The following is a 12,471-nucleotide window of genomic DNA, read 5'->3' as shown; positions in this document are numbered from 1 at the left end:
ATCCTCAATCCACAATCCCCAATCCACAATCCCCAGTTTTGTTTGCTGGTGCAACATATCGTACAAGATTTCCGGGAATTGAAAACTGCTAAAAATCGTGTTTGATTTTATACGTTCGCTGTTTGCTCTGTGTTTATATATATACATGTGTGTGTATGTGTGTGTGTGTGTCTTTGGTGCATGCAACTGAGCTTGGAATGGAAGCTGTGGCCGATACCTGTAGCATCTACGATATGCGTCGTGGTTCAACATGCAATCGCAACAAACGAAAGCAGCTTGTTAACTAATTAAAACCGAAATATATGCAAATCAAAGGCCACTGATAGGGGCAAGAGAAACCACCACAGCAAGCAACACAACCACATATATAAGGTCTTGGTCTTAGTCCAATTTTTCGGCTACTGTATTTGCTGTATTTGGTCAATTAAGAGAGTCTCGAGTCGGAATCGGAATCGGAAACTGGCTGCCATAATGCAGCAAAACTAAATAGCACAAAGCGCATTGTGCAAAAATTAATTGCAACATTTTGGTGGTCCTGCTGCTGCATGGCCAATGATGAGCCACAGTAGCCACCGTAGCCAGTGAACCACTGAGCCACCGTAGCAATGCAATCAATTCAAATGGATTTCACTCGAAGCAATGGATACAATTTACGACAATGCCTCCAGATTGAAGCAGCTTCTGCTCAACTCTTACACTCGGAAAAAAATCCGCTCGAAACGTTTGAAAATCGTTCCCAAACATAGTCAAAAGCTGCGTGACCCCGATTTTTAATAGTTCATGAATGTTAGTTCTGGGCCCTTTGGTCTTTCTTACGAACGAATGGGAATAATTCAGTTACATATTCAGTATAATTACGTAACGAAGTGGTATTAGAGCCTATCAACATTAGGGTGGAGTGAATTGCATTATTTATTTATTTTCGAAAACGCTATATCATTAATGGATGAAACAATATAAAAGCAATATCTGTAAAAATAAAACCAGAGGTGATGCATCGACAATCTATTTTAAGAAATTGGTCAAAAACTTAAAATATCTGACATAAAAATGATTTGATCGCAAAAGATAGTTATTTAAAAAAAAAATATTATTTATTTATTGTTTATTGACAGGTACTCATATTCGTAAATTTTTAGAACGGAACTTGCATCTTTTATAGTGCCAGGTCATTTTACAATCTTTTTACAACCATATTATAATTTAAATCAACTTAAAAAGTTCATTCGAACAATAAATATTACAAAAAAATATTTTTAATTAAGATGTTGGACTCAGCTTTATAGCCGCTCAGGAGTTAAACAAGCTCCTGCTCTGGTGGTCCTAAGCTAATAATTAAGAGATAGCTTCTGATACGAGTATAAATAAATTGCGATAAATGTATGTATAAATAATAAATTTATTGTAGTACAATGTTTACTTACATATTTTTTTTTAATAAACTTAAAATCAATCCTTGGCCACAGTGGGAAACAATTTCGCCGACTCTATCCAGAAAGCAACCGTCATCATTGTTTGCAATGCCAATGTAATTATAAATTTCAATTATAAATTATATTTTATGTAGAGGAATTATGTATTGAGAACCTTTTGTCCTAGTTTGAAATCAAAAGTAGTTTTTTTGACAAAAAAAAAAAAAATAAGAACGATTCGGTTTTGAATCACAAACAATTGTGCTTGCTATTTTTCTATAATTTTTTTTTCTGAGTGTAGCTGTGCTCCTTGCTTTGCCTTTTGGAGCATTTTATTGGGTTCATTGTCGAGTATGAGGCGCATCCCCAGGGTCTAAGGGCCTGAGAGACTGAGGAACTGTGGGTCTTAGGGGGCTCAGGGGGCTCAGGGCCCCAAAGGCGAGGGCGTCTGACCGTCGTCTTCTTTGGTTTTTGGGCAACGTTTTCGCTGCCAAGGTGCGGGACATATGTAAAACAAGCCATGAACAACCGCAGAGACTTTAGTCAGAGGCCAGAGTCGGAGACAGAGACAGCGTCGGGCAGGCAATAAGGATTCGGAAGTGAAATTTATTTTGCATATCGTAGTCGCATTGTCTTCACTCCACGCGAGTGCAAGTGCTCTCGTGCTCCTGGGAAACTTTTGCGCTTCGCATTTATCAAGGGCAGTCAATTTGGCCTCGGCATTGGAATCGGCATTCGAATCGGCATTGGCATCAGCTTCGATTGTCACTGGGAAATTATCCAATTTTGTGGTTTCGCATTCAATTGCGGCTGTCAATTTACAAGGCAGATTCGCGGCCCGGACGAGTAGCTGTCATGGTGATGAATGCAATGCCAGCAACAACTGGTTGTGTGGTCTCTCGGAAGGGGAAATGAAAGGCAAAGGGAGGGTAAGGTAAGTGTACCATTGCCTGTGTAGGGCAATAAAAATCATAATCGCCAGCGGCTGATCAGCTCGATCCCTTAGTCCGTAGCTAACCCTTACGCCTGCTCTTCTTCTTCTTACCCCGACAACTGCTTCCGGAGATGGGTGCCAAGTCAAGCCATAAATGTAATGCCGCCTCATATATTTATATACATTTATTTTTTGCTTTTTATCGTTTATCATTTATGTTTTATTCTGCATTTTTATTAATTGCATCAAGATCAACAGCAGCAGCGAACGCCGCCAGCGCCAAAGTTGTGAAAATAATCGTATGATAAAAGAAAAATAAAACAAAACAAAAATTTCGCTAATGAGTATTTACCTTTTGGATGGGAGAGCGGGTTTTGGTATGGTAACGGGGCGTATGCTTAATGCTAGATTAGTATCGCAAAATTTCATGTGCGCTGAACTTAACGGCTGATCGCTCATAAAATTAATCAAGCTGCTTTAGGCTACTTCAATGTTTCAACGTTGCACCGTTTACGTTATACGTTTTACATTTCCTTTTTATATCCGTTACTTATAAAATAAGTAAATGGGTATATTGTGTTCGTTTAAATGTACGTCAGCTTATAAAGTATATATATTCTTGATCAGCATCCGTCTGTATGAACAAAAGGATCTCAGAGACTATTAAAGATAGAGCAACCAAATTTGGCACACAGATTTCTATAAGCCCCACGCAGATCAAGTTTGTTTCAAATATAACGCCCACAGCTTTTAAGATATAGAGTAAATTTTGGTAATTAACGTTATCTATTATTATTATATATTATCCCACTTAATCGCAGCAAAATCGGACAAGTAGAACGGCAGTAATAGCTAACCAAAGTTATTAATAATTAATGCAATGCAAGCACCTAAACGTATGCAGTAATTTTTATTTAATAGTTATTAAAGTACTTTTATATATATTTAAATAAATAACGGGTATTCTAAAGTCGCGATCTCGACTGTAGCCTTTGCAACTTGTTTTTTTTTTGTGTTGTCTGCATTTTTGGGCTGGCTGTTATTATTTTCACATACTTTGGTAGGATTTTCTTGCCTTAACAAATTGCTTTTGTTATCGATGCAGAGCGAGAGTTGAATGCACTCCCCTCCCATTCCCTCCCCCCACCGCACGCCTCCCACATGCAGCACTCAGTTGCAACTCACGTACAAGACACACGGGCGGTCAATCGATCGATCGACTTACGTTATATCCAAGTCCAAACGATCCGATGACGACGTGCCATTTGTTACATTATAAAAAAAAAAAATAATAATAAATTTTGTGTTGTTAGCCAGGTTAATGCACATGGCCATAAATATCCTAGAGAGCGACGCCTGATGGACTCGAGTCGATTGTCATTTGGGGCCTTTGGGGCTTTTGTTGCCAGCATTTGCATAAGTTCATCGCAAAATGTCAATTTTAATTGAATTTCTATTGTACACGGACCAATTCGATTTATGTCCGTCTGTCTGACAGTCAGCTTGTCTGTCGCTTAATCGTAATAAACATGTCAGCAGCAAAGCAACCAACTAATTTGAGCGCTAGTCCAAAATGTTGCCTCTGCATCGATTGCTGCATCGAATGTTGCTGTGGGGCATCTCAAAAAACCTGCTTGTGCCACAGATCTTGTCTTGGATGCTGCATTCGCTGTACGAACTGCTGTTGCACTGCAGAAGCTCTTGCACCAATCCCAGGCACTAGCTTAATGCCATAATTTATGCGCACAACTCGCTTTTTGTTGGCTCCGCCTTTTGGCCAATCAGCGTTCGGCCACTTTGCAGCTTGTCTAGTTTGCAGCATGCAACCGCATCTATAACGGCATCTACACTTCTGTATCCGTACTTTCCCCCAGCCAGTCTTGTTAATGGTGTGAAAACATCTTTAAATACCCTGACTATTACTAAGCTACTACTTATTAGCTTATCAGTCTCCCTTCAAAAGTATCTGTCGCCTTCCAGAGCTACCAATTTGTGAATTCGCATCTTTTATACAATAAACAGAAATACTCGTTGATCATGCAATTCTATACTCCAGTCTTTTAATGTTTAGTTTTATCACATAACATTTATAATTCATAAGGCGTATAATACAGTAGACTTCCCAGATATTTCATTTTGTCACGATATACACACTTTGGTTCTTCTGATATCCAGGTGGATCTAAACGAGTATGTAAGTTCATAATTATACAATTCTCATTACAAACATTACGTTGTTTAATGACGGTTTTTGGTAATAAACTATTCTGTTTTGGGACCTTTTTTTGAAAGATGAGCTCAAATAATTCTCAATAAACTATAATTAATTAATAGCTATCATTATTAAATGTAGGCTCAAAATATTTATTCATTTCTTAAATATGTACATAAATATATTAAATATAATTTATGTAATTATAGTTCAAATGGCGTAACTCCTACAATTATTAATTTCTTAGCTGTTTGTGATAAATGTAAAATTAATTTAATAATACCTAGCAATTTATTATAATAAACATTTTTTGAACAATACAAAAATGTATGTGTTTGTATTTTATTCGCAATGGCTTATGTTATTTTCAAAGATCTATGCCAAAGATGTGTGATTTAATATGATTACATCGGTGATATACGATATACAAGTATTTTATTTGTCGTGCGTTTCAAAACAAGCTGATCTTCAAACTGATAATTAAATGTGTGTTTTTCAGATTTCTTGCTGATCAATTGTCATTTTATTATAGTTTTTTATTACTATATTGTTAGCTGATGTAATGAATAAAGTTTTTGAACGGGAAACAATTTTTCACTTAACTAGCCAGAAAATAATTTTAGCTTGGTTTTGAAGCAGTGTAAAAATCATATTAAAATCGTTGGTTTTTTTATGTAAACGAATTTTAAAGGCTTAAGAAATCGAGTCAATATTTTAATTCATGTCTGTTCTGATTTTTACTTTTGGCAATATTTTGTGGAATTGAGTTTCTTTAAGCTGATGTAATTCAATTTCGGAAAATTTTCATGAATGGAATTTACTTTGAACTGTAAAATTTAAGTCCTATAAATTAAAAAACGTTTATTGTAAAGTACTAACTCTAAATACAAAGTAGATATGTACATTTTAATAAATGCTATAAAATAAAAAGTGAAAACGGGAAAGGGCCTAAGTATTCCACAAATTTGGAGGTTTTCAGACTTGATTACAATACCTATTTCTTGTACTTTTTTTCTTTCAATAATCCCTTTTTTTGGATACTAGTTTTTGTTGTTGTTGCTGTGGCTGGTGTTGTTGTTTGTTATTGTTGGTGGCACGCTGCGGAAACATGAATTACAAATTTTAATTCCAATTTGGCTTGCCGGAATTTCACCTGCCGTTGGCCAGTGTTGTGGAGTATAGTTGTGTGTTGTTGAGTGTGTCTTGGCCGTGTGCTGCCCCTGCGGCTATTACGCAAGCGATGCTGATGAAGCAATAAAAATGCAGCGCGTGCCAATGCGGCAAGAAGCCGCCAAAAAGGTGCAAGGTGCATCATGTTGCAGCGCAGCACAAACGTACCACAATTGTAATTAAATGCCACAGTCAAATACGGAATACAACAACCACAACGACTACAAAACCAGATTAGGAGGAATGTCGACTATGTTCCGATCTCGTCCTAAGCTGCCTCGCCAGCGGATTAATGAATTTCTCGTTTTGCGCTTGACTGACAAAAACCGCAACAAAGAGACAACGCAGGAGAGAAAGAGAGAGAGAGAGAGGGAGAGATTGAGATTCTCGATTTGTGGTTCGCATTGATTTCTACTGCGATTTTACGGCTGATTGGCTAATGGGCTGAGCGGCTTTTCAAGTGGTTGCAATTGCCAGTTGCAATTGTTTGTTTGTCGGATTGTTGGTCTGTCAATTGCCAATTGATCTTTTGGGCAATTGATCCGCTTTACGCTTTACGCATTTGGGGTGCGTGCGAAAATAAAATAAGAGTAGAGCAAAAAAAAAAAAAAACAGAAACTGTTAAATTAATGGGCGCACATAAATTTTAATTGATTTGCGATTGCCATCTAAATGTTGTATTAATTGTCAGTACATATATATATTTTTTTGGCAAAGTATCTACAAGATACAAGTTGTCACTTGTCTTCGCCTGCTTGCCCCTGATAGCCGCTGGTCTTACTCTTGCCTTAATTGCAGCTTACAGCTTACAGCTAAGCCGGCTCTGACTTGAAATGGCGTTCCGAAAATTGATTTCGAATGCGAAGTTTACGAGGCGCCGTAAAAAATCGAATCAAATCGAATCAAATGCAGGCAAATCCTCAAAGCCAACGCACGTGTAAATAAATAGCTTACGGCAACCCTTTGACCTCTGTCCGATGACCGTTGTCTGTTGTCCGCTGTCCATTATCTAAGCTGCCCCAAGCTGCCAAAAGCTGGCCAAAAGGATTTCATATTTGTCCACTAATCCCAGTCAATAAAACACAATTTTGCAGAAAAGCGGGTTAAAAAAAAAGGTTGACTCTATTTACTTTTCAATTGCGTATCAAAGTTGTCTTGAGTGGGTGCGGGAGGTGGGTGGTTGGGTGGTGGTCAGCGCTTCTTTTAGTGGGTGGTGCATATCTGCACAGTGTAGCTAAATAAATAAGAATTGTGCCAGTTGAACTGTGCGACAACGAAAACGACAACGTCAAGTTTTATGTTTGTTTATCGCCAAACCAAAAGCTGGACACTCGCAACTGGACAGCTGGATAGCCTGGACTTTTTCTCTATCTCATCCCCTCCCACACACATACACTCTCTCTGCTTCGACAATTTTCTTGCCTCGGATTTATGCGCTGACTTTGGCTATTTATTTTGTTGAGCCATTTTCTTGATTTGGCAATTTTCTGCGCATTCAAGCATGTAATTGAGTTGGCAATTTTTGAGGATTGTCCTGTTAAAGAAGGGGCAACTTGAGGCTCTGAATTTGTGGCCCATCAAAATGTTGCAGCTACTAAGTTGTTAGTTAAAAGTACTTAGTTATAGCCTAGCTGGAGATGCATATCGCGTGAGACACAACGCATGTATTGTAGTTAAAGCTAAGTTTTTATGGCTCATAACTGGCCTAATTAAGGGCATTGTCAAGAATGCAATTGCAACAGCAACAGCAGCAGCAGCAACAACTGCAATTGGCAGATTTCTGTGCTTGCATGTCGCCAGGGTTCAGTCGCCCATTTAATTGGCATGTTGTGCATTGAGAGAATGACAGCATTTTGGGAGCCTGCTGAAATGCGACAGCCGCACGTAAGGCGACAATTACTCGCTGGCAACATTGTGGCTAGCAACATGTTGCCAGCGCTTCTATTGGATGTTGCGTAAGCAAGAAGTTTGGAACAAACCTGACACAAAGTGGCATAATTACATGTTCTGATGACAAGGCACAGGTAAGAAATGTTCACGCGCTCGTTGCTCTCATTAAGGGGCAAAGCAGCAGGAGTGAGGGGTGAGGGGAACAAAGAGCGAGGAGCTCGGCACTGCCGAGGAATGCTGCACGAATGCGCTCGATTAACTAGGAATGACCAAAACAGGCAGCAAACAGGCACTGGCAATTGCATTTTTGGTTACATTTCGCTCACGTTTCGGCTGCAATTAAAAAACCGAACAAAAAATGAAAAACCAGAAAAGAAAAATGAAAAACGAACAACAACCAGCAAGGAGAAACAGCATACGAAGCGGAGGCGCAAAAAGGCCGCGTTTAGCCAACTATGAAGATTTAGATAAGCGCCTCATTTTGCTAGCCAGACCTGGTCAGCTACTCGCCCTGGTCAGTTTCTGGCCTGGAGTTGGGTTTGGGTTAAGTTTGGGTTCCGTTTTCCATTTCATTTTCGTGGTCGCTGAGCGTGTGTTTTGGGTTACCATTTGACTAAATTGTCACATGGACCTTGAATGTTATACACTTGCATTTTAATGACACAAGACATACACATTTACGAGGGTGTCAAATGTATCTCTTCTCCGTTTTTCCGTTACCGGGAGTTTCATCCAAAATTTATGTGTCATAATGTAGTTTTAAATGTGACCTATTCGCATTTCCTAATGACTTTTCAGCTGGCCTTGCATGGAAATAATACACAGTATCATTTGTTGGACATGGACTGCACAGTTCGTACAAATTGTATGCCACCCAATCAAAGCAAATCGGCACCCACCAACCACCAGCCATCGCAGACACGGAGACGACGGCGATGGTGATCCACAGTGGGTCTGCAGCACGTCGTAGTTGTTGGCAATCATCGCCAGCTGTAATGATTGCAAACACAATCTGGCCATGTTGATCTTTGGGCTCAAGTCTAGGCCCAAGTCGAGACACAGTCCCAGGCCGCGTTCAGCGCACGCCGCAAAACTTTTCCGCAGAATTTCCCTCAGTTTTCTATTGCCGCCGCAATGTTGCTCTGTTGCGTTGTTGCTGCTGCTGTTGCTGTTGCTGTTTGTGTTGCTGTGGTCATGACTTGGGCGACTGCATAGAATTTCAACAATAATCGCAGCGAGCAGCTAACAAACCAGCAAACAAGGCGAAAACAACAGCAACAGCAACAACAACAACAATAAAGAGACTGGGTATCATCATAATCATAATGCGCATAAGCCGCGTGGCAAGGCTAAAGGTGGACTCAGGGGCGTATCGCAGGGTATACGGGGGGAAAAATGGGAATTCATTCCAACGAATTCGCAATTCTGCGAAATCAAATTGCACAAATATTTCTTTCTCTCTCTCTTATGCAATGCAACCGGGGGGAGTGTCGGGGCGCGGTGGTGTCGATCCCCCTGTTGCCATTGCCAGATGGGTCCAACTAAGTAACTAAGCGCAGTCGCAGTCAGTTGGAATTGGAGTTGGTGGTTGCCCCGCTGCCATTGCGGTGGCCATTGTTAGACATAGACACACAGACACCACCGAAGATCGCTCGCCCAGAGCTTGTTCAGGTTTACACGTGACAAGAAAATGCAGAAGAATACGAAAAGTAGAAAATATACAATGGGAATACAATAAAAAAAGACACTAATTAAGAAATAAAAAAATTAAGATCGCCCCCGGGTGGACTCGAACCACCAACCTTTCGGTTAACAGCCGAACGCGCTAACCAATTGCGCCACGGAGGCAGTTATTAAATCTGTAGCAAAATATCACACATAAGCTAAGTACCGAAGAAATTCACAATAGTGAAAGCTTATCAAATATTGACAAAAAGTGACAACATAAGATAATTAGCTTCATTTTATTTATAACTTTAATATAGGGACTGTACTCATTTTAAAATTGATAATAAAAATTATAATTTACTTATGATTATTTTTGATAAAAAAAAAAACTCAAGAAATAATCGTTAATCTTAAATTCAGAAATTATCATGATTTTATTTTCTTAAATTCAGAAATAATAATAATAACAAAAATAATAAATAATTCATTATTTCAAGATAGTGATTTTTTCTTAAGTAAAATAATCAAAATCATAAATTTAAAGAACATGGTATAAACGCATAGATTACGTAAAGAAAGTGAATGATTTTTTCAATTGACAAATAATATTAAGTATAAGAGACAAGCACCGATCTAAATTGAAAGCAAATTGTATTTATTTACATATTAAAGTAATTAAATAGAAATAACACAGAAAAATACAGATAATATTTTAAATTATGAAAATGTTTTATTATAATAATAACTCAACTAATTTAAAAAAGCAAAAAAAAATTTCTATTTCGATCCTGCCAGGAGTCGAACCTGGAATCTTCTGATCCGTAGTCAGACGCGTTATCCATTGCGCCACAGGACCGATGAATAACTCGAATCTATATAATATATCATATTATGATCCATGTAACATGGGCTCATTTAAAGTTCTATAAATAGTTTTCACATGGTTTATGATAATTTTCTTGTGGTCTTGCGTGTGTGCGTGCTCATTTGCATATCATTATCGTTACCATATTAAATTGATAGCGGAGAATATTCCGGTTTTAGTTTATTTTACAGCAGTTTCTATGATAGTTTGAAATTAAGAACCCATTATAAGAGTAGTTCGTAACTTGTTTGCCTCGTGTAAACATTGACAGCGTCTTGCAGTCTCCTGTGAACGTGATAAGCTCGAAATCAACCGCATCGTTGTCGTTGTAGACGCTGTCGTCGTGGTGGCAGCGACCGCCACTGCTGTGGCAGAGTCCAATCGGCATGGCAAGTCGCAGCCTGTGGAATTACCAGCAAACTCTAATCTCTCGACAATTGTGGGCGCACACAGGGAGAAATCATGCGAAGAGGAAATGAAATTGCAATGCAACTGGGACCTGACTTGTGGAGGATCAGCAGCAGCAGTAGGATAAGGAGGATGAGGGGAATACCGAAGAGCAGAATAACAGAAACAGAGACCCCAAGCAGTCTGCGAAGCTTTCTTAATGCTCCAGTGTCTTGTGACTCTCTGTTTTGGGCCATGGGCCATGTTGGCTGTACCCCGGCCTCCACCGTCTTTTGATCGTGTCTGGACTTCTTCTAACTGGAGAGAATTCCTTTAAATGCTTTTCGTATCATTTTTTGTGCAGTTGTGCGGCTGCTCAAATGAATCATCCCAGCCAGGCTCCTCCCTGCTGTGGCGTCGAGTGCTGCACTGTGCTTATTGCCAGCGTCCAGCCGAGCAGCTTCGGTTCGAGAGACCTGCAACAAGATGTGTGAATTTCTGGCTTCAGCTGCCACTCGACCCGATCTCTGGCGAAAAGAGTGAAAATTTATTGAGCTGTGGGCGCGCATTATTCATGCACCACAGCACCACCAACTGCACCACTAACCGGCCGGCCAGCCAGCAGTCAAGCCTGGTCCCAAAAGTAGGCGACACCAGCCGCCGCTGTTGCTTGGGGACCTGATCGCCGTCAGTTTGGGTTAACAGGTTAATGTTTGTCCACGGTCCGAAAACCAAGACACAAAATAAAAAAAAATATAATAAATAAAAAAGAACTATGCGCTATTGTTTCACATGCCTTGGCCAGAGATTAGAGCCAGATCAGGATAGAGCCAAATCAGGCCACTTATCGCCTGTCAAATGCAATCGATGATACGGTTGTTGTTGTTGCTGCCGCTCTCCTAATGATGACGAGAGTTGTTGCCCCGTGTTGCGGTATCTGCATCTAATCATCTCTGTTTTACACTCAACCAAAAGGTGTTGCAAGCTTATCACCTGGCCGGTAATTACAACAAAAATGATGTCGAAAACAATAATTCGTTTGGCTTAATTTCTGAGAAAATGTTATTTATGCCTTTTGCAGCATTTGCAGCAGTTCAAGTTGCAAGCGCTGCGAATCGAACTTCATGCTTGGGGCGCGTTTATCGTGTTGCATCAATAAATTGCGAGGCAAGCAAGTAGAAGCAGCAGGAGCAGGAGCAGCAATCGCAGGTATCAACATTTCATAATATTTACAATAAACATGCAACTGCGTCCCAAGAAGGATTCTCAAAGTGTGGTTCGAGTCCGGTTATTGGTAACAGCAGCAGCAGCAGCAGCAATCACAGACAAAGCGGGCCACAAAGTGTTGCCCAGTTGCTGGCAACATTTAGCGCATCATGTTGCGTGAAATTTGACACTTTACCAATGTTGTTTGCTGTTGCAGCTGCCGTCGTTGCTGTTGCTGTTGCTGTTGGAGTTGCTGTTACTGTGTTCCTCTCAGCGATGACGACACAGTCAAGTTGCCAGACACACGGGCAACATTTGAGTTTTGATGTTGTTGTTGTTGTTATTGTTGTTACTGTTGCTGCTGTGTTTTCAGCTTATTTATGTGCGTCAGTTTTACAGGCAAAGCCAACTGTAGCTGGGGGCTACCGAATTTATGTGCCTTTGTCATATTTGCTGGCGGCCTTATAACAATAATACACAAATATGGCCAATGCGTTGTCAACAACAACGCAACAGTCGCAGCTAAATGTCTCCGACCTCAGACTCAGACTCCGACTCATTGCATGTGAATGCCTGCCATGCAAAAACGCACACAATCAAGCGACAAATTGATCGCACTCTCAGATAGCCCAACTCCTGCTTCAGCTTCAGCTCCAACTCCAGCTTCAACTGCAACTGCAACTGCAACTCTGCATAGGCCTACAAGGCAATGGACAACGAGCAACGAG

At 40.0% G+C, this 12,471-nt stretch overlaps 2 non-coding genes across 2 annotated transcripts; both read right to left on the bottom strand.

Moving 5' to 3' along the window:
* Positions 1 to 9,391: 9,391 nt before the first annotated feature.
* Positions 9,392 to 9,465, bottom strand: Trnan-guu. The gene has a single exon. It is a non-coding gene; the product is annotated as a tRNA-Asn (tRNA).
* A 603-nt stretch (positions 9,466 to 10,068) lies between these two features.
* Positions 10,069 to 10,141, bottom strand: Trnar-acg. The gene has a single exon. It is a non-coding gene; the product is annotated as a tRNA-Arg (tRNA).
* Positions 10,142 to 12,471: the final 2,330 nt, after the last annotated feature.

This window comes from Drosophila innubila (genome assembly GCF_004354385.1).
Source record: "Drosophila innubila isolate TH190305 chromosome 3R unlocalized genomic scaffold, UK_Dinn_1.0 2_E_3R, whole genome shotgun sequence".
Lineage (NCBI taxonomy): Eukaryota > Metazoa > Arthropoda > Insecta > Diptera > Drosophilidae > Drosophila > Drosophila innubila.
Note: the sequence above shows the minus strand (reverse complement) of the source record. Positions and strands in the feature narration are given on the sequence as shown.